The sequence below is a fragment of the Leguminivora glycinivorella genome, chromosome 14 (genome assembly GCF_023078275.1).
Source record: "Leguminivora glycinivorella isolate SPB_JAAS2020 chromosome 14, LegGlyc_1.1, whole genome shotgun sequence".
NCBI classification, from domain to species: Eukaryota; Metazoa; Arthropoda; class Insecta; order Lepidoptera; family Tortricidae; genus Leguminivora; species Leguminivora glycinivorella.
The window spans coordinates 1,391,440-1,412,049 of NC_062984.1; the positions used below are offsets into that span (position 1 = coordinate 1,391,440).

General features: G+C 37.0%; 1 protein-coding gene across 1 annotated transcript in view; it reads right to left on the reverse strand.

Moving 5' to 3' along the window:
- Positions 1-17,912, reverse strand: part of LOC125233469 — a 190,570-nt gene extending 172,658 nt beyond the window's left edge. The window contains 1 exon segment of the mRNA XM_048139507.1: positions 17,182-17,912. The gene's annotated coding sequence lies outside the window, so the exon portion shown is untranslated.
- Between the last annotated feature and the right edge of the window lie 2,698 nt (positions 17,913-20,610).

Below are 20,610 nucleotides of genomic sequence, written 5' to 3' on the forward strand. Positions count from 1 at the left end.
CTCCGCTGACGCTCCGATAACGCTCCGCCTACGCTCTCAAAACGCGCATGTGTGGCCGAGCTTTTATAGTTCGTCGCCGGGCGATGAACAAATCGCTCGCTCACTTATTTACACGGCGGGAGTGACTATGACGCTAGAAATTTCTATTTCATTTCGAAATTGGACGTTTACGGTTACTTAGCCTTATAACGGCGCAAAAAGTAATCAAATCGTTTTGCTTCGTTTGAATCCCATCGGATTCGCTTTGCCGAGTATTTTAAGTTCAATACATGTAAAGAAACTTAATTGTAGATTTGTGGAGAAAAAGTGAAAATTGCTTACTTAGAGTAATGGAAGTTATTATCGGCTTTAATTGGTATAATAAAAAATATTCAATTATCCGTATTATAGATAATGATTGGTCAGATTGGTGTAATGATTTAATCAACAGGATTTTAGTATTTTTTTTTTCAATAGCTTCTTTACATCAAAAACTATTGAGGATTATAAAGAGATTGTAGTTATAAGTTAGTTATTTAAAGTTAATTCAGTAACTACCTTTTTTAGGGTTCCGTAGTCAACTAGGAACCCTTATAGTTTCGCCATGTCTGTCTGTCTGTCCGTCCGTCCGTCCGTCCGCGGATAATCTCAGTAACCATAAGCACTAGAAAGCTGAAATTTGGTACCAATATGTATATTAATCACGCCAACAAAGTGCAAAAATAAAAAATGGAAAAAAAATGTTTTATTAGGGTACCCCCCCCTACATGTAAAGTGGAGGCTGATATTTTTTTTTCATTCCAACCCCAACGTGTGATATATTGTTGGATAGGTATTTAAAAATGAATAAGGGTTTACTAAGATCGTTTTTTGATAATATTAATATTTTCGGAAATAATCGCTCTTAAAGGAAAAACAAGTGCGTCCCCCCCCTCTAACTTTTGAACCATATGTTTAAAAAATATGAAAAAAATCACAAAAGTAGAACTTTATAAAGACTTTCTAGGAAAATTGTTTTGAACTTGATAGGTTCAGTAGTTTTTGAGAAAAATACGGAAAACTACGGAACCCTACACTGAGCGTGGCCCGACACGCTCTTGGCCGGTTTTTATTTTATTTTCCTACCACCGTGCACAATTAGTGAATATAAAATAAAAACCTACTTTATGTAATATGTTTTGATTTCTTTTGACAGTTCTGACATAAGCAAAACTACATATAATACAATGTATTACGTTTGAAAAGGTTAATACATAACCATTTCAAACACCAAGACATTCAAATCAGAAATAGCCCATAAAGCCGAATAAAAACAAGAAACATGTCGTCCGGTTCGAATTTCAAAGAAAACAAATCCATTACGATAATCCTAATTAATTGACGGCTCGGCCGCAAAGCGCATCGTTCCCGGCCCGTACGTAAATACATTAGTTTCTGTATGACATGAGATTATCGCGACTAAATTTGGTTATAAAAGTGATAGAATGGGCATTAATATTCATTATAACTGTCGAAAGGTTTATATTTTATACATTTATGAAAAAAAAACACAAAATTCATGTGATTATTCGTAATTTATTTTATATGATATACAAAGTTTTCGGTATTATCATACAATAAATAATTTGTGATTAAATAGATTATTAACGTTCCCTTTGTTCAGTGCGATTGTGTCAAAAACATGATCCTAAAGCTTTTATATCATGAATCATGATTCCATAATTTATTTACAAATTCAATAGTAAATTACAAACATATACATATATTTAGTCCGGTTTGTTTTCCTTCACCGAAAAGCGACTGGCAAATATCAAATGACATTTCGCACATAAATTCCGAAAAACTCATTGGTGCGAGCCGGGGTTCGCACCCGCGACCTCCGGAACGGAAGTCGCACGTACTTACCGCTAGGCTACCAGTAAGCTTAAAGTATTAAACAAACCAACGAAAATGATCTACAGAGCATTATGCATCATAAATTTCTAAAACATTGCATCATGCATCTCTGAAATGGCATTCAGAAGCAGCACTTTACAACAATGTATTTCATGGAATAATACATTGAAATTGAAATCCATACAGAGGTAGTAAAACTATCAGTTTGAAATAACTCAGTATTCAACCTCGGTGAAAGAACGACTCCCTTCTAAGAGATAAAGTAGGTAAGTGTACCCCTCAGTGGCGGCTGGTGAAAATTTCTGCTAGGCAACACTGAGCATAAAGAAACCTATTACCTTAACATTAGGTACTTTACTATAGTAATCAAATTTAGGCAAGCCGGTGGGAATCGGCTTGTATGGACGAGCCGCTGCTGGTACCCCTACCTAAACTGAGATTACTGTTTAATTGATAAGCTTATTCATACGGACTGCATACGAACTGCAACTTTTATGGGAAACTGCACGACTGCACATAGGCCGATATCAGTCCACAATCATATGTTGCAACTTGGCAACATGCCGTCCTTTTTCTTCACGTTGGATAAAAAGGGAGGCGTACAGACCTATGATCATATTTCTGTGATAAACATATGATAGTGTACTTTCGGCCTCAGTTGCGGTTGGCCTGTATCAGCCCTGCCATACCTATATGGGGATTCCGTGTGAATTTTGGTTATCTGATATGCGACTTCAACACTCTTCCATAAAACCAAAGATTCCCCAATTGAAAAAAATAAAAACAGTTTCATGTAATACCTCACATTAAAATCTAATGATTAGACTTTACTATTATGTTTAAGACTTTAACTTCTGATTAGCAGAAACGTCTGCAATAGACATGTGTAAGTAATGCGAGTAATATCACAAATGTGATATCACTTGAACACGTGATATGGCATTACGTATCATTCTGAGAAATCCACCATCACCTCTAGCATTACGTATCACCCGAACGCAAATGTCGGGAACTAACTAACACAGTGCGCGTAATGTTTACTGCCCCATGTGAAAACTGTAATGGTGTAACAACTGAGATGTTTGAAAGCATCACTTATTACACATTACTTTCTTATTTCTTATCCCGCTCTCGCGCTCACACGCGCCGCACTAAGCGCTCGGTCGCTCTCGTTCTAACCATCAAAATATCATACGATGCTTTCGGCTATTTCCGGAAGAGTTCGGAACGCGCCACTCAGCCGAACGCGGTCGCGTTTACGTAGTTGCAAATTTCGCTTGCGAATATGATTTTATAACAGTCCAAAAGATTTAAAACTGTAATGCGTCCCCATAGAGCTTATTTTATTATTATCATTTCTTATAATCATTTTGTGGATGCGGGTAAACAGAGTAATTTTGTCTGTGAATTTGGGCGCGCCGAAAACAATAGTTATTTGTTATACAAGGGGGCAAAGTTGTATTTTAACGCCGAGTGTGGAATTGAAAAACGAGCAAGTGAAAGGATTCTATAGTTGAACCACGAGCGAAGCGAGTGGTTCGAGAATAGAATCCTGAACTTGCGAGTTTTTTAACACACGAGATGTAAAATACATTTGCACCCGAGTGTAACACAAAACTTTTCTCCTCAGTATAGCGAGGAAACTACAACGCAAAAAGTGCGTTAATCACTGCTTCCAGTAGTTCCACAGGTGGTAAATCATCTTTATTACTAGATTCACCTACTTTTATCAATTTTAAAGCAGTTAATTTGACTTTATTCAAGGTCAAATTACTTTACCCACTAGTGGATAAAATGCGTTTTTACCCGCTGGTATTAAAGGACAAAACACGTGTTTCCGAGCTAGTGAGGGGAAAAACATATTATTATTATTGTTGTGAAATGTTTAGTTGACTTTCGCGGCTAATAAATTATCTAGATGTATATTACGTACATGTGTGGTAGTGGTGTCGTATGATCCAGTTAGTATAAGTAACCATTTGCAAATTTTATAAAATATACATAATTCACGTAGCGGTGACAAAAAGCAACATGTAATGCAACTATGCGCTGATATGAGATGCGTAGCCTTGTTGATATCTGTGATGACTGTGATGGTGCCATCTCGCGCGCGCCCGAGCGCTGTTCAAGGTCGGGTAACGTTTCGAGTGATGTATGATGTGATATCTCAGTGAGATGTTACTTTCTCGGAAAAGTGATGTGATATGGCATTACATTTTGAAGCACTGTTTCGCGCATGTCTAGTCTGCAATCGATGCCACTAGGCTTAGAATAAATTTAAAAGTGGAAAATGTCTGCCTTGGGTGAGACTTGAACTCACGGCCTCTGGATACCAAGGCAGACATTTTCCACTTTTAAATTTATGTTTAAGACTTATTAAAATAAAGATTTATTTTAATTTAAGGGTTCCGTCAGATATTTTGCTTTCCAAAAGGGTTCCATGGGAAAATAAGTTTGAGAACCACTGGAATAACTGAATCAATTTGAATTTCGAAGCGCGGGCAAGGCAAAATCAAAATCTTTATTTGAATGGAAAAGTAGTGGTCGTCTACGGTTGTCTATTGTTTGCCCGACAGTCATTTAACATAATATTCATTTGCCCGAATCTAACTTGCCTGAATTTCATTTGCCCGAATGATTTGTTTACCATAAAAATCATATGACATACTCGTTGTTTATCCGAATATTACCTTCCATAATCATACAATGCCATACTATTTGTTAGCTATATTATTAAGTGCAATAATATGGTTTCATAGAATATTCAAACGCCATAAGCAATTATTGCCATATTAATTGTTGCCCATATTATTACCTAACCTAACCTACTTTCTGATAGCAGTTTCATTTTCCAGGGGTCACAGTTCTAACCTAACCTAACCTACTTTTCCAGCAGTTTCATTCTCCAGGGGTCACAGTTCTAACCTAACCTAACCTACTTTCTGATAGCAGTTTCATTTTCCAGGGGGTCGCAGTTCTAACCTAAACTAACCTACTGTCTGATAGTATTTTCATTTTCCGGGGGGTCACAGTTCTAACCTAACCTAACCTACTTTTCAAGCAGTTTCCTTTTCCAGAGGTTCACAGTTCTAACCTAACCTAACCTACTTTCTGATAGCAGTTTCATTTTCCAGGGGGTCACAGTTCTAACCTAACCTAACCTACTTTCTGATAGCAGTTTCATTTTCTAGTCCTTCTAGTACCTATTATAGTAGTTTTCGATTCTGCCAAAGCACATTATGGAAATAGACTTTTCTGGACGCTAATTTGTATGACAAATGATGGTATGGAATGTGGTAATTACGGATTTCGATGATTCTGACAAATGACATTATGGAAACTGACTTTATGGGAAACAAAGTTTCTGGCACTAGATTAATATAGTAAACAATGATTATGGCATAAGATGTTATGAGAAACAATATTATGATTGTTGAATAGGATGGCAAATAAAATTATGGCAAATGAAATTCTGGCAAATGGGGGTATCCCGTCGTCTACTCGTCTCGTCTACTATGGTATTGTTTTGTATGGAGAAGTCGTCAACTAGGAACCTCCTTAAAGTTCGAGACCATGATGATGATGTGATCCTGTTATCCCTCATTAGTTACACAGGGCTCTCAGAAGAATCTTCCACTTTCATGATCCTGGGCGACTAATTCAAGCTCCTTCCAGCCTATTCCACTTGCGCCAGCCTCCTTCACTGACCGCCTCCACGTGGTACAAGGCCGTCCCGACCGTCTACTGCCAGGTGCTTGCCAGCAGAGACTAGGCTTGTGTCGTTCACGAACTATGAACTGTTAGGAATAAAATCCCATCAATGACCGAAATGAACTGAATCTTTCCGTGATCTGAGAATCGGTCTTTGGTCATTTAGTTCAGTATAGGATCGGCGAGCGCGAGCGATTTGGATCGAGAACGAATGTGTGACTGCGCCGACCGAGAGCGAGAGCTACTTAGCAGAGCAACAAAAAAAGTCAAGTTTTCATATTAAACTTCGGTTACTTACAACCTTTCGGCCCGGAATGTTACTATCTGTGGACTATTCGTATCATTTTGACACTATTCGGTCCCATTCGTTGTGATCTTTCCGACCGCAGTGGTCGCTGGTCTGGCTGAACTAAATGAGCAAAAAGCTAGGAACACACTACGCGGACGTCCGTCGTAAATCGACCGCGGACGGGAATCTGGACAATGGAAATACACATAACCGTGCAAACTATCGGTCGACGGACGCGGACGTGGCCTTGAGCGCACGGACGTCCGATCGAAATCTGGCTCTCTGGATGTTTTGTTCCGTGCACACTGATAGGTCGCGGTCGCGGTCGTTTTACGACGGACGTCCGCGTAGTATGTTCCTTGCTAAAGACCTAAAAGAGCGAACTAGTTCGTGGGAGCGATTGAACGAGATCGGAGCGCTCCGATCAACGAACGAAACGGCACAAGCCTAGCAGAGACCCTGCTTGGACAGGTGGTTGTCTGCTCAGCCCATCAGTGCCCTATCCATCGCCGTTCGCATATTTCCTGGCCTATGGAAAGTTCGGGACCATACCGAACCAAAATGGCGTCCAAAAGATCACCAGTTCACAAGATCCCACTTTTAGCAAGTTCATAATATTAACAACAATTCTTAATCGCCATTTCCGTGCGCATATTTCCTGGCCTATGGAAAGTTCGAGACCATACCGAACTAAAATGGCGTCCAAAAGATCACCAGTACACAAGATCCCACTTTCAGCAAGTTGTTAATATTAACAACAATTCTTAACTGACCATAGATTTATCTTAATTCTATTAGAATAAGGATCATAAAGAGTAAGTAAGGACCTTGGTGCACAAAACCTCTACTCGAAGCTTTCAAATCGATGCACAATAACGACACAATTAACTGCCCTATAGTCAGCCTTATGGCTATTGAGATGAGGTTGATATTAGCGCGTGTCTGAAACTCGGTCCCAACTGAATAAATGATTTGAATTTGGAATTTGCTTCCGTTCTTTGCTCACGAGGTAAGGTATTGTTTTATTTATCGGATAAATAGAGATAAATCAAAGATGATACACGAAGAAAACTGATAGTGTTTCTCTGAACCTTTGATATAAACACTAGATCAAGCAAAAAAATCTACTATTAGCGTGCATGTCAAATGAACTCAGTAAAATCCACTGAGTTGTCCGTCTTTAACCGCAACTTGCTGCTTTCGGGCGTCAATTTTTTCAAATTGAAGTCAACAAAAACAGTAAAAATGCCTCGTTACGTGGTATTTTATTGCTATATATTTAACACAAAAATTATGAACACACAAGGGCCTGAGACATATTTAAAATCACAGGCAAGTAAGAACATCAGTACAAAATCTGACACGCTCGGCCCCTATACAAATAGATGAGCTTGTTTTTTCTACCTAAATCCAGTTTTGTGGATATAAACTTCTTATACTTAGCTTAAAACGTTAAAGTTATGAAAGTACGTTTATTTATTTATTTATTTATTGTTTTAAATTAATTACGTTTATTTAACCCTTGCACAGGCGGGGCTCAAAATCTTTGTCACCGGCTATACTTTACAAGTCTTCAGACAGTAGCACAGCACAATGTACATACCTACGTATGTAAGTCTCTAACGCAGCGTTTTTTAAACTGTTCCCCCCCCCCCCCCACAATATAAATGGGGCGTGGGACAAGTGCACACTTTAATATTAGACCTGCGACACACATGCATAGCTTGCATGGCATGCCCGGCACGTACAAAATGACTGGCAAATCAACTAGCTGGCATGCCAATTCTGCATGCTACAAGCATCTGTATCGCACGTATCTTATACATTTAAACGAGCAATTCTAGTATATTTATTTATTTATTTATATATATATTTATTTACACTGATGATCTCGGAAACCGCTCTAACGATTTCGCAGAAATTTGTTATGTGGGGGTTTTTGGGGGTGAAAAATCGGTCTAACTTATCCTTAGGTCCCGGAAAACGCGAATTTTCGAGTTTTCATGCGTTTTTCTTCGCGCGCCATCTCGTGTGCAGTAGTTGTACTGTTAAGACAGAATTCTTTCGGTCGATGTAAGTACTATTTATTGCAAACACTAGATGGCGACACAGGTCAAGGCTAAAACGAATAGAAAATACACTATTTGAGTTTTTGTGGCGAAATGCGCGCCATCTCGTGTGGAGTAGTTGTGTTGTTAAGGCTGAGAATTCTTTCGCTCGATGTAGGTACTATTCATTTTTGAACTAGATGGCGACACATGTCAAGGATACGAAACAGAACCGAGCCAAGCTCGGTTGCCCAGATATTTATAGACCTGTGATAGAACAATACACATGCCTATAGCTTACACAACTGGCATGCCAGGTGTCGTAGCCGAATGGCATTTCTGCGACGCGAAACGAAAACGAAACGCCGCGATAGTCTGGCTCTGTCGCGCTAATACGCAAGAGCGATAGAGATAGATATCTATAAACGTTTCGTGAGCGTTTGTGCCATTCGGCTACGTATAGCCAGCCACGTGCAAAATACTCGCATGCGACTGGCATGCCAGGCCCCGTAGCCGAATGGCATTTCTCCGACGCCAAACGAAAGCGATACGCCGCTGGCTCTGTCGCGCCAATACGCAAGCGCGATAGAGATAGATATCTACTAGCGCTTCGTTTCGTGAGCGTTTCGTGAGCGATTGTGCCATTCGGCTAGCCACCCTGTTGTGCAAGCTACAGTGTATCGCACGTCGGGTAATGCTAGAGTCTTAAGCTTAGGTAATGGTAGTAAATTAATGTACAAATAGATTGTAATTAAATGAGAAGCGTAAGAATACTTATTCTGAATTTGCTCTCGAAGCGTGACTAATCTGAACGATCGGCGACGGCTACATTTTACATTACAATGCGGCAGAACACATTACTACGGGTAACCAGTGCCTCTACCATGTGTTCGACGATTTATGGTGCTCCCACACTGGCTGCTATAAATGTTATATAACATGGTAAATGTTGTATAACTGTCACGCCATGTTACGTAACATTTATTTATAACAGCTAGTGTGGGAGCACCATTAAAATCGTCCAATTAGGAGTGCCACAAGGCTCAATTTTAGGTCCATTCCTGTTTTTGGTTTATATAAATGATTTGCCATATATAGTAAAAAACTTTTGTGAAATAGTACTTTTTGCTGATGATACATCACTGCTTTTTAATGTTGACCGAAAATCTACGGATTACAATGTAATTAATAGCACGTTAGCTGATGTACTGCAGTGGTTTACTGTCAACAATTTACTTCTTAATTCTAAGAAAACCAAATGTATTCGATTTTCTCTGCCGAATGTTAAACCAATCGATACAAAAATACTTTTGAATGATGAATGCTTAGAGATGGTAGATACAACACTGTTCCTTGGTTTAACATTGGACAAAAATCTACAATGGAGTCCTCATATAAAGAAACTAGCAAGCAAATTAAGTTCAGCCGCATACGCCGTTAGGAGAATCAGGCAACTGACTAATGTTGAGACAGCTCGCCTAGTGTATCATAGTTATTTTCACAGTGTAATGTCATACGGTATTCTGGTTTGGGGCAAAGCAGCTGACATACAGACTATCTTTGTATTACAAAAGAGAGCCATTCGTTCTATTTACAACTTAGGAACACGTGAATCAGTAAGAGAACTCTTCAAAGAAATTAATATCTTAACTGTAGCTTCCCAATACATTTATGATAGTATAATTTATGTTGTTAAGAATTTAGACTGTTTCACTAAGAATTCTGATATCCATAATTATAACACTAGAAACAAAAATAAGCTTGCCATAAAGAAGTTTCGTGTCCGTAAAGTACAGAAGTCATTTGTTGGGCAATGCATTCATTTTTATAATAAGTTACCTGACACTGCTTTGAGATTACCCCTCCCAGCTCTTAAGAACTACTTAAAAAAAACATTGATGTTAAAGGCTTATTACAGAGTCGAGGACTATTTGACAGACAAACATGCATGGCCCGAACCAGAAACTACAAAAAACGAATAGCAATTAAAATAATTGTATTATGTATAGAGGACACAGTTCAGATAAGAAAGCACATCAAATATTTTATATTTTATGTTGTGTAGGTAAATTACATATTTAATGATATTGAGATTCATATTATCTTTTTCTTCTGTGACAATTTGATATGTTTTCTCTGAAGAAGAACGACGTATTATTAAGCAATAATATAATTTATTGAAATTAATTTCCATAGAGTACCTAGTCTGTTCATATTCTTTGATGAATACTTTTGCATGTTAAATTGTATCTTGTTATTTAATGCATGTTAATTATAAGATGTAATGTTTTGAAAAGAAGTTGCCCGCCGAGTTTCTTGCCGGTCCCATAGTGGATACCCCCCACCCAACTGAGGGGGGACTGAAATCTTCTCGAGGCTGAGGCGTAGGGTTAGAGCCGGCGTAGCTTTATTTGACGTTCATATGCGCATTGTAATATGCCTACTTGAAAAATAAATATTTCATTTTCATTTTCATTTTTCGTTACTCGACTGCGAAACGTCACGGAAGATGTAGTGGTTCTATAATAAGTAAGTGTTTGGGGCTTTGTTCACTTTCTCCATACAAATAAATGATTGTGATTACCGAAACGTTTGAGCTATCGAGTAACGAATTAAAAACTCGTGATAGCCTTACCGGAAAAGGGAATAAAAGGTTTAAATGATGAAGTGCATGGCGAATTTATCAATTAATTCATTCATAATTTCTCCATGCACTTTTGCAGGTGATAGTACCTATAATATGCCCACGTAACCCAGTGCGAAGCCGGGGCGGTGCCCTAATAGAATATAGATACTCTACCTAATAGAATATAGACTCGGGAATAAATTTCTATGCCTATGATAGGCATAGGCATAGAAATTTATCATCAGCATCACACAAATAAACGCCCTTCCCAGGATTTGAGCTTGCAACCATCGCTTCATAACTACACCGACCGGTCCTCGGACTTTTTTAATTTTATTACAGTATTTATAGTGGCGATGCCTGTGCGCATCCCTAATCCGGAGGAAGTGATCCATCAGGCCTTATCTACAGGAAACGCTACATGGTGTATTTTTACATGCGTCTGCGCATAGCCACACGGAAAAAAAATATTTTAACAATACTACCAGAACGTTTAGTAAAATAGATTTATCGTAACTGATACTACAATCTCGTAATAAAAACAACTGTATTGTTACGTTTACTATATTTTGAATTCAATAGAACTAAGCAAACATTAATATGCACTAAACAGTTCTGTTTGAATTACATATACGAGAACTCTAGTTTTATTTACAACTAATAGAATAAAGGTTACGATAATTCTATTAACAAGAAGCTTCTTGTAATGCCAAAAAAATAAAAATTATCTTTACAATCTTAATCTTAGCGGTTACTATCACAGTATACTTCCTGTAACTTTTTTATACGTTGCCATTACTTTGTAGTTCTCGTAAAGAAATAAAAAGAATATTCTTGTAATGTAAACTCAACGAAGAGTTATATTTAAAAATATTAAGTTTGTATAAATATGTACGCATCGCTGTCAACTCTATTATTTGTATCGTAGCGAATGCCATCGCAGTATAGTTGATATGACTGTTTTATAAGTTGGTATTACTTTGCAGCTCTTGTAAATAATGACAATAATATTCTCGTAATGTATACTGGTGAACAAATAGTTCTGTTGAAAAAGTATTTAGTTAGTATAAATATGTGTTTCGTTTTTGTAACGAAACGCCATGTTTAAGTACCATTGTATATCTTAGTGAATGCTATAGCAGTATAGTTGATTTTACTTTGCGCCTCTTGTAAAAAATAACAATGATATTCTCGTAATATACACCGAAAAATAATTCTTATAACAAAAATATTGTCCGCATAAATAAATGTTTTGCTTGTGTAACGAAACGTAATGTTTTGCGGCGTGGTCGGCGGCCATTTACGTGTCATGAGAGATCACGCGTGGACGCGGATCGCAATAGGTTATATTATTTATCGTTAAACGTACTCACTACGTATTATCCATTCGTTTGGTAGTTTCCATTTTAGGAAATGGATAAAGAGGTGCAAAAACTCTTGCAAGGATGGGAGATGGCAGAGTTGGCAAAAGCAGGTGAGTCACACACCGTACATCATGTAGAACTTAGTAGATAATTAGAATGGTGAGTAAAAAGGCATTTAATGTTGTATTCATTTTACATTGCATACAAATTCATACGACATTACGTGGGCAAAATCTAAATACTGAACTAATAAGGACTGTCCACGATAAAAAGTGGTCATACATAACATGATAAATCTTTCTTCCTGAATGCACATTTTGAAGCAATATTATATTTTGATAAATCTGTATACATAAAACTATATAATAATTAAAGCTATTCCTTATAATGCTTTAGTGTGTCTGAGGTTTCGCCGAATGTATACCATCAAGCATTTCATTTCTTGTACAGTGTTTTTTAACAAACTTCACACGCTTCCTGGCACACTTTTATAAATACTTATATTTTTATAAGCTGTTTTACACACATTAGAATTACATCTTAGCAGACAAAAAAATACTTTTTGAAACTCATTTCGACTTTTGGTAGTCAGGAAGACTTTTTACTCCAAGCACTGACAGTTGTTTTTGTATGGAGAGCCAAAAAGTGTCAAAAATTCGAATTCAGCAAAGTTAGAAAATCTCAGTACTTTCTTAATCTGATTACAATCAGAAAAATTATTACTATCGTAAAATCAGTATGTAATAGGGTATATTTTGGCTATTATAATTAAACATTAAAAAAATATTTTTGTCATTAAAACTGTTGTACTTAAAGACTGCAAGAAGACACTGTACAAAAAAATATTGTTATCATGAGATACATACTGCTAAAATTCATAGGTCACCTAAAGTTTATAATTTGTTTGTATTTTTATAATGTAGTTTAATATCTACAAATTATTTGACAAACATGCTGCTTATAAATTCTCATTATTCTCAAGATTTACCATGTTATATATGACCACTTTTTATCGTGGACAGTCTTTATATATATCTGAAGTGGACGTAGAATATTACTTAATGTAAAATTTATTCATAGAAATTTTAATGTCTTTTTCAGATGATTTACAATGGTTGCAAGTTTCCTGTGACCCATGCCATACTGTGGAACAAAAGTGGAAAAATTCTGCAAAATATAAATTTTGGACGAAATGAAGGACGGTTCTATTAACACTGACGAATATATGAACAAAGTCTTGCACTAAGGATCGTTGAAATATATTTTTTAACAAATTATATAATTATTTTATTTACTTTCAGATTCACCAATTTTCACCGCTCATAGCATCCATTCCATATGCTGGGTGACCCAGGTTTCCGGATCCCAGTTTCAACTCTAGGCTTCTGTCTCTTGGAACTGGTCCTAGCAACCTGCATTTTTATCGGTAGGTACCTATGAATTTGTCTGTGCACTGTATAGACAACTAACATTTCTTGTAAATGTAAGAAAAGGTTTGTTGTCTATACAAGGTGGTACAGTAGGATTAAAGGCTGAGCCACGCCAGATACGTGTACGTAGACGTGCGCGTAGCGTACGCGGTGTAAATGACGAATCCTCATTAGAGATTACACCGCTTGTGTGACGTGTTTCCCGTGTGTGTCTAGCGGTGTATCATCTCTTTTGAAGATTCGTACTTTACAGCGCGCACGCCACGCACACGTCTACGTACACGTATCTGGCGTGGCTCGGCCTTTAATCCTACTGAACCACCTTGTATAGACAACAAACCTTTTTTTACATTTACAAGAAATGTTAGTTGTCTATACAGTGCACAGACAAATTCATAGGTACCGATAAAAATATAACACGTTAACGCAATTGTATATTTATTAGAGAGTACCATAAATGCAGTTGCTGTAACTAACTTTCTTGTTCTATCAACCATTTAATGAAGTTTACATAAATGAAGAGAATGTAATATATATCAGATGACTTGTATTCTTAACGATACCTATTATTGGCCTAACTAAAGTTTTATAACCTTTACAAGAATTTCTTGTGGAGTTTACATTATTTTGTTTATTTAGACACTCCATTTGTTATAAATACTGAATAATCTAGTAATACACACAATTTGACTGTGTGACCCTTACAATATTTTTATTTTATGATACGTAATGTATATATTACCTTTACAAGAATATATTGTCAAGGTCACATTTCATTTATTAAGCTCTGCAAGAAAATATTATTTATTGGTACGGTCCACGTGTTATGATTACTAAATATTCTAGTAATACACGCTATTTTAATGTGTAGCAATTACAAGATAACTAGTTCACTAAGCTCAACGCATTTAAACAGACTAGTTTAGTTATTTATACTATGTGAACAATTGTCCCAGAATTTACTAGATTTTCTCGTTCAGATTACAATATTCAGGTATCATAGACGAGACTTTTTTCTCCGTGCATGGTCCGTGCTAAACGCATTACTTTTATACTCTACGTAGGTGGCAAACAAGCATTGGACCAGGCTGGTAAGCTGTCTCCGTAGCCTATGGACGCCAGCAACTCTCAGAGTTGTTAAGCTTCGCACCCCCATTAAGCTCCGGCAACGCAGTGTTACTACACTGCGGTTTGTACACACGAGAGCAGATAAAACGGGACACTACACTAGTGATCCATCAGGCCTTCTACAGGATACGCTACATGGTGTATTTTTACATGCGCCTGAGCATAGCCACGGTCCGTGCTAAACGCATTGCTTTTTATACTATGATAATAATTTTAATTCACTTGACAAAGATTATTAAAGGCAAAAACTAAAAAATATCGAATGTGGCGCCCCTTGGACTTGACGAGGTTCGCTTTTTCGCAGGAATCCTTATGGTGCGACTCTGTCCGTCTGCTTGTCTATCACATAACTAAATAACTCGAGAACTACTTATCCTATCCCTTTGATAATTTTTTATGCTAGTCCTACGGCTGGTGCTTGTTATTCAAAGGAATATTAAATAAATAATTCTGTAATCTGTACTCTTCATTGAAAGGTGTCTTCGGTTGGATTCAATAATCTTCAAGCCACTCAACGAAAAACCCTCTTCCCCTAGTTTTTGAATTGTTTCCTAAGTATCCTCTGCATAACTTCCTTGTACAGTCAACAGTAGTTTTCGTTTTACTTGTTATTTGTAAGGTCTGAAAAAATAGTAGGGTGAATTGACGAGCGAAGCCACGGGTAAAGCATAATAGTATTATATAAAATAATAATGCCTGTGCTTGGTAGGCTATAATTCTGTAACATACATTATAGAAAATAAAGTTTTATAGTATTCTATTCTATTCTCAACTTTAAACAACTAGCTAGAGTACTCTGGAATTGTACTTTACAAAAGGATAAAGTATATTTATAAGGTGCATTAAGGTAATTCCGAATCACAGAAATGCTCGGGTAAATTCAAAAGTGAAATCTTGATATGATGGAAATAATGGTGGTTTTTATAAAACTTTCAAAATTAGAAAACTTTCGGAATCATCCTAATGAACCTTCGCCAGTACGAGTTTATGTATCTTGGGTCGTTGATAACCTGCAACGGTGGCAGCACTGACGAAATACGCCGTAGAGCCGGTATGGCGAAGAGTGCTATGGCTAACCTCGATAAAATTTGGAAGAGCAGAGGAATTCGACGTCAAACTAAAGTGCGATTGGTTCGAGCACTTGTCTTCTCGATATTTATGTATGGTGCCGAGACTTGGACCCTCAAATGCTGTGACGTGGCTAAGATTGACGCTTTTGAGATGTGGTGCTGGTGAAGACTGCTACGTATACCTTGGACAGCTAGAAGAACTAACATCTCTATTTTGGAAGAACTTAATATCACCACACGCCTCTCCAAAATATGCCAGGAGCGAACCCTTAGATTTTTCGGTCACATCATAAGATCACCAATGCATAATTTGGAAAAGTGTATCATCTTGGGGCGAATGAATGGTAAACGCGCTTGGGGTGGGGCTCGTAAGAGATGGTCCGACTGTGTGAAGAAGTCGACTGGCGGCAGCCTATATCGTGCAGTCCACATGGCTTATGACCGCGTTCAATGGAAACACGCTACTTGTGGTCGCGATCCTCAGCATTGAGGGAACGAGGAAGAAGAAGAATGAACCTTACCTATAATTTATTTACATATTCTCAGATTTAGTTAGCAAATTATATTGATAATATATTATATGGCTTAAGATGAAGGATGAAGTATAATTTTTGAACAAATTTTGATTACAGGTTTCTTCCTCTTTGTTGGTAAATGTATAATTAACTGAATAAACCAATAACTAGAAAGTAGACCTGTACTGTAGTAGGTACTAAGTGTTTTTTCAAAATAAGAATAATTCAGGTAAAGGTTTTAAACTTGAGTTTAATTCAATAATAATAATATGCAGTTGACTTCTAAATGATCACAGATATTTGTTCCTGAGTCATGTATGTTTTCTAAGTATATTATAAGCAATTATAAGTATGTATTTATCTATCTAAGTATGTATATCGTCGCTTAGCACCCATAGTACAAGCTTTGCTTAGTTTGGGGCTAAGTTGATCTGTGTAAAGTATCCCCAATATTTATTCATTTTTATTTATAAATACCTGAGTCAAATAAGAATATACCTATTTAGTGTTGTGTGAATGTGTGTTGTCTTTAAAGTGATTTGATAGGTACATGTGATTCTTACAACATTACCAAGAGCATTTGCACAATTTGTTTACTTTACTCTCAGTATGTGAAGACCGAGCAGTAATCACTCAAGCCAAGCTCAATGGTAACTGCAAGTACATTTTGACCGGCGGGCCGATTTTTGAGTCTCACGCGTTCGAATTCAGAAAATTGTCACTGAAAATAATAGGCAAGTTACCGTTTTCAACCGGTATTTTAGTGACAAAATCCCGTATGCGATATTCAAAAATCGCCCTCACCTCCCTAACTTTTGTTTTGCAAAGAAGTTAACGAAGGCTAACTTGTACTCGTTGTACTTGCCAATCGTGACGCAAAACTTTGAACATTCATCGTTAAAACAAATACAAAACAACATAGCTATCCCTAAACTTTGACAGTATCATGATTAACTGTACTAAACTGCACATTTGGGAATTTTACAAACTGCATCAGAGCACTTCCGCGGTGCACGGTTAGGCCTAGAACCGGCGAAACCGCGCGGCGTCGCGCCGAATAGCCCCGCTTGCAACGGCAATTTCACTAATAAAACTATCAAATAACAACAAAATATTACACCATACCTTGTTGTCAGGGCACAATCCACATCCACGTTTGAAATCCAAATCGGTAAACACTGTTTTACACTGAATTTTGATCAAAAACACTGGCACACCTTGAAAGCACTTGTTGACACTTATTTTTTTTAATTTGTGTTTTTTTTTCAATGTTATCACAACTGTAAACACCACACTGCCACGGTTGTCAAAATGTATTTTGATTTTTTTATTCCACTTAATTCATCATGCACATGCACAGTTGCACACCATGATATTCTAGTTTTTAGCTTTACGGTACGGGATTATTTTTCGTTTAAATGTAATAAATGAACTAAAACAATAATAATATTCAATTAAAAGTGGCTTTTTGAGAAAAGTGCAGCTACCACAGACAATGATTCGCTTCCGTATCCCCAAAACAGCTGTTCGGGGCTAGTGACGCCAAAAATCGATAACAACTGGATATAGAACAACCGTTTTAGAGCTGCACACAACAAATCACAACACAGATTTACCGGTTTTTAATTAAAATTCCTAAAAATACACTATGTCAATGTAACTTGAGATTAACTTTTGGAGTTGTAATGAAAGAAAGTAGTTTAATTGGGTGGAGATTCAAAATTACCTTTACATTTTAGTAAGGGTTTTGAATTGTTAACAGTTTTTTGAATTTAGTTTGTTTGCTGAGCTGATTCTTTTGTAAGCACATTACAATGTTGTTGATGTGTGGCGCGGTACGCACGCGGTCGCGCTCGGTCGCGGACTGGCGCCGGGCGGGGCGAGGGGCGCAGGGGCCGCGGCGCGGGGCGGGTCGCGGGCGGGCCCGACCAAGGAATGCTATTGTAGGCGAACTTGTCCGCTACTTTTTTTCTCAGTTCTGGTCAAACAAGTTTCGTATACAACCAGCATTGTAAGGATTCCGCCATTCTCCGTGAGGCCCGGCGCTGTTTCTAAACTTCAACAATTTCAAGCTTCAAAATTTCACGATGTTGCCCTTTAATAGCCTGAGAAGCGTTCTAAGTGACTGCTCTTTGCCTGTTATTTCTGAAACACTTTGTTTAATTATGAATTTTCTACAGGAATTGGTTTTTCTCAGTTTTTCTAACCGGAATATGTACCTAGCTATTTTCTGTCATCATCATAGCAGTATGTTCTAAGTAGTCACTATCGGTCCATCCAATACGGCCTAGTAGCCTTTTACTGCGTTGTAAAACTGGATTTGACAAGAATCAGCTCGCATAATTAACGAGTCCCACAAAAGACATAAAAGGTTATGCTGATCGTATGCAGAGTTTACCGGGAAGCCACAACTCGCGTTCGTTAAGCAAATCGCTGGCCAGCATACAGAGAACGAACGATAACAGACAAGGATGATATTTGTTTTTATTCTGCATAGGTCTTCTGCCGCAACCATAAGCAAGCATATTTTTCGATTAGAGGAAGATCCCTACATCTGTGTTACAAAAGTTAGGTAAGGTAAACCACATAGCTATTGACCACTTAAGGATTTCAAACAAATTGACATGCAATAAAAAAGAAAATATGATAGGTACCAACTTTTTCTTACTATTTTCTTTTGACCTAATAAACTCTTCTGAAGATTAGGGACAGCGTATAACTAAAACTTACATAACATAGGAAATATTGCAACTAAATTAAAATCATCTAAAAAGTACTGTGATTGCCCATGGCCTACAGTAATTGCCAACATCACAGCACAGTTATTTCCCAATACCTTAAAATCCTAAATCAATCTTTGTCTGACGTCAGTCGTCTGAATTGACTATAAACATGAATAAACATTAAGACAAAACATTAAAACTCTTCCTAAGAGGATAGTTTCAATAAATTAGCATGGGTTGCGTTTAGTTTTTTAATAAATTCTTTCACTGATGATAGTGGTGATGATGATGAGTCAGAATCTTGAATCTCAGATGTCTTTTCAAGAATGCTTTCCACTAGCGAATGCAGAACCGGTACCAGTCCCAGAACCGGGACTGAGATTTCCGGTACTGGGAAAGAACCGGGAAATCCCGGTTCTTCGGTACTTTTCGGTACTGAGGGTTTACTAGTACATTTGTTATAAAATTATGAATAAAACATAAAATGGAAGTCGTCGATAAGTTTTGCTACCTTAGGTCGACCGTATCCAACAATCTCTCGCTTGATGCAGAGTAGGGCTTGCATTCCGGAATTCCGGAATCTCGAAATTCCGGAATTTCGGACAATTTTTCCGATATTACAGTTCCGGAATTGAAACATATAATCTCGAAAATTCCGGAATTGAAAAAAGATATATTTTTGGACGAAAACGTGTAATATCAGCCTGGTTATTTTACAAAACTACCACCGCGTCTATAAAAGACATGTAAATTCATTAAGTTAGACACTCCTCGGATTCAGGTAGTGCCTATTTTATGACCAAAGGGTTGCAAATCCAGGGCTAGTTAGAGCGAGATAGTGTAGTTTTAACCCGCTAATATTATAGGTACCATTGTCACTTTCTGGTTTTGCTCTCAATTGTTTTAGCTAATAAGTGAAATATATAATCATTTTAAAGTGTTTTAAAGTTAACATTTGTTGTAGAAAGTTTTGTTTTGTGATAAATTAAAATTACTAGCCGGGAGTTGAGTGTTATGCTCGAATACTGAACGACAATTAAACATAATTAAATAACATTAGCTACATTATTAATATTATTATTTTATTGGCGTTATTTATGCTAAATTTATCAGATCGAACTTAAATTTCAGTAATAATCTAAATTAATCGGTATTAAAGCGGCATAAACTCAAAATTTTACTTCTTTTCTCATAGCACTGAATATTTTAGGCATAAAGTCTTAAGTTCAGAAGCAAATCGTAGTATTTGGTATTACATTCATTCACAAGCATAACGTCGTAGTTACTTTATACACTTTTCACAAAGACGTGTGCATATTTTACTAAACTCTATCTAAGTCTATTACCACTTGCCACAAAATCAAAAGATTTGAGAAGCAAATGTATGGAAAATGATGTATATAAAAGAATGATTTATTTTTTTACAAAAAATTAAGGTGTAGGTACATGTAGGTACCTAGGAATAAATCATAAAATCTGTCTTTTTGGGCTAGCTTGGATATCTTTTGTCCCTACTCGAGTCTGATACCTTTATCACCTACCTTTATTTTTTTACCTTTAATTCAATATTTCTTTTATTACAGTTCTATTCTCGAACCACTCGCTTCGCTCGTGGTTCAACTATAGAATCCTTTCACTTGCTCGTTTTTCAATTCCACACTCGGCGTTAAAATACAACTTTGCCCCCTTGTATAACAAATAACTATTATATTATTTCGATGCTCAATAGATAAAAAAATAACTTTAACGTTGACCACTATCAGAAAACTGGCACTAAAACCTCGTTTGTATCGTTAACTGTAGTTCGAAATACCTTGCAAGACCGATTTTG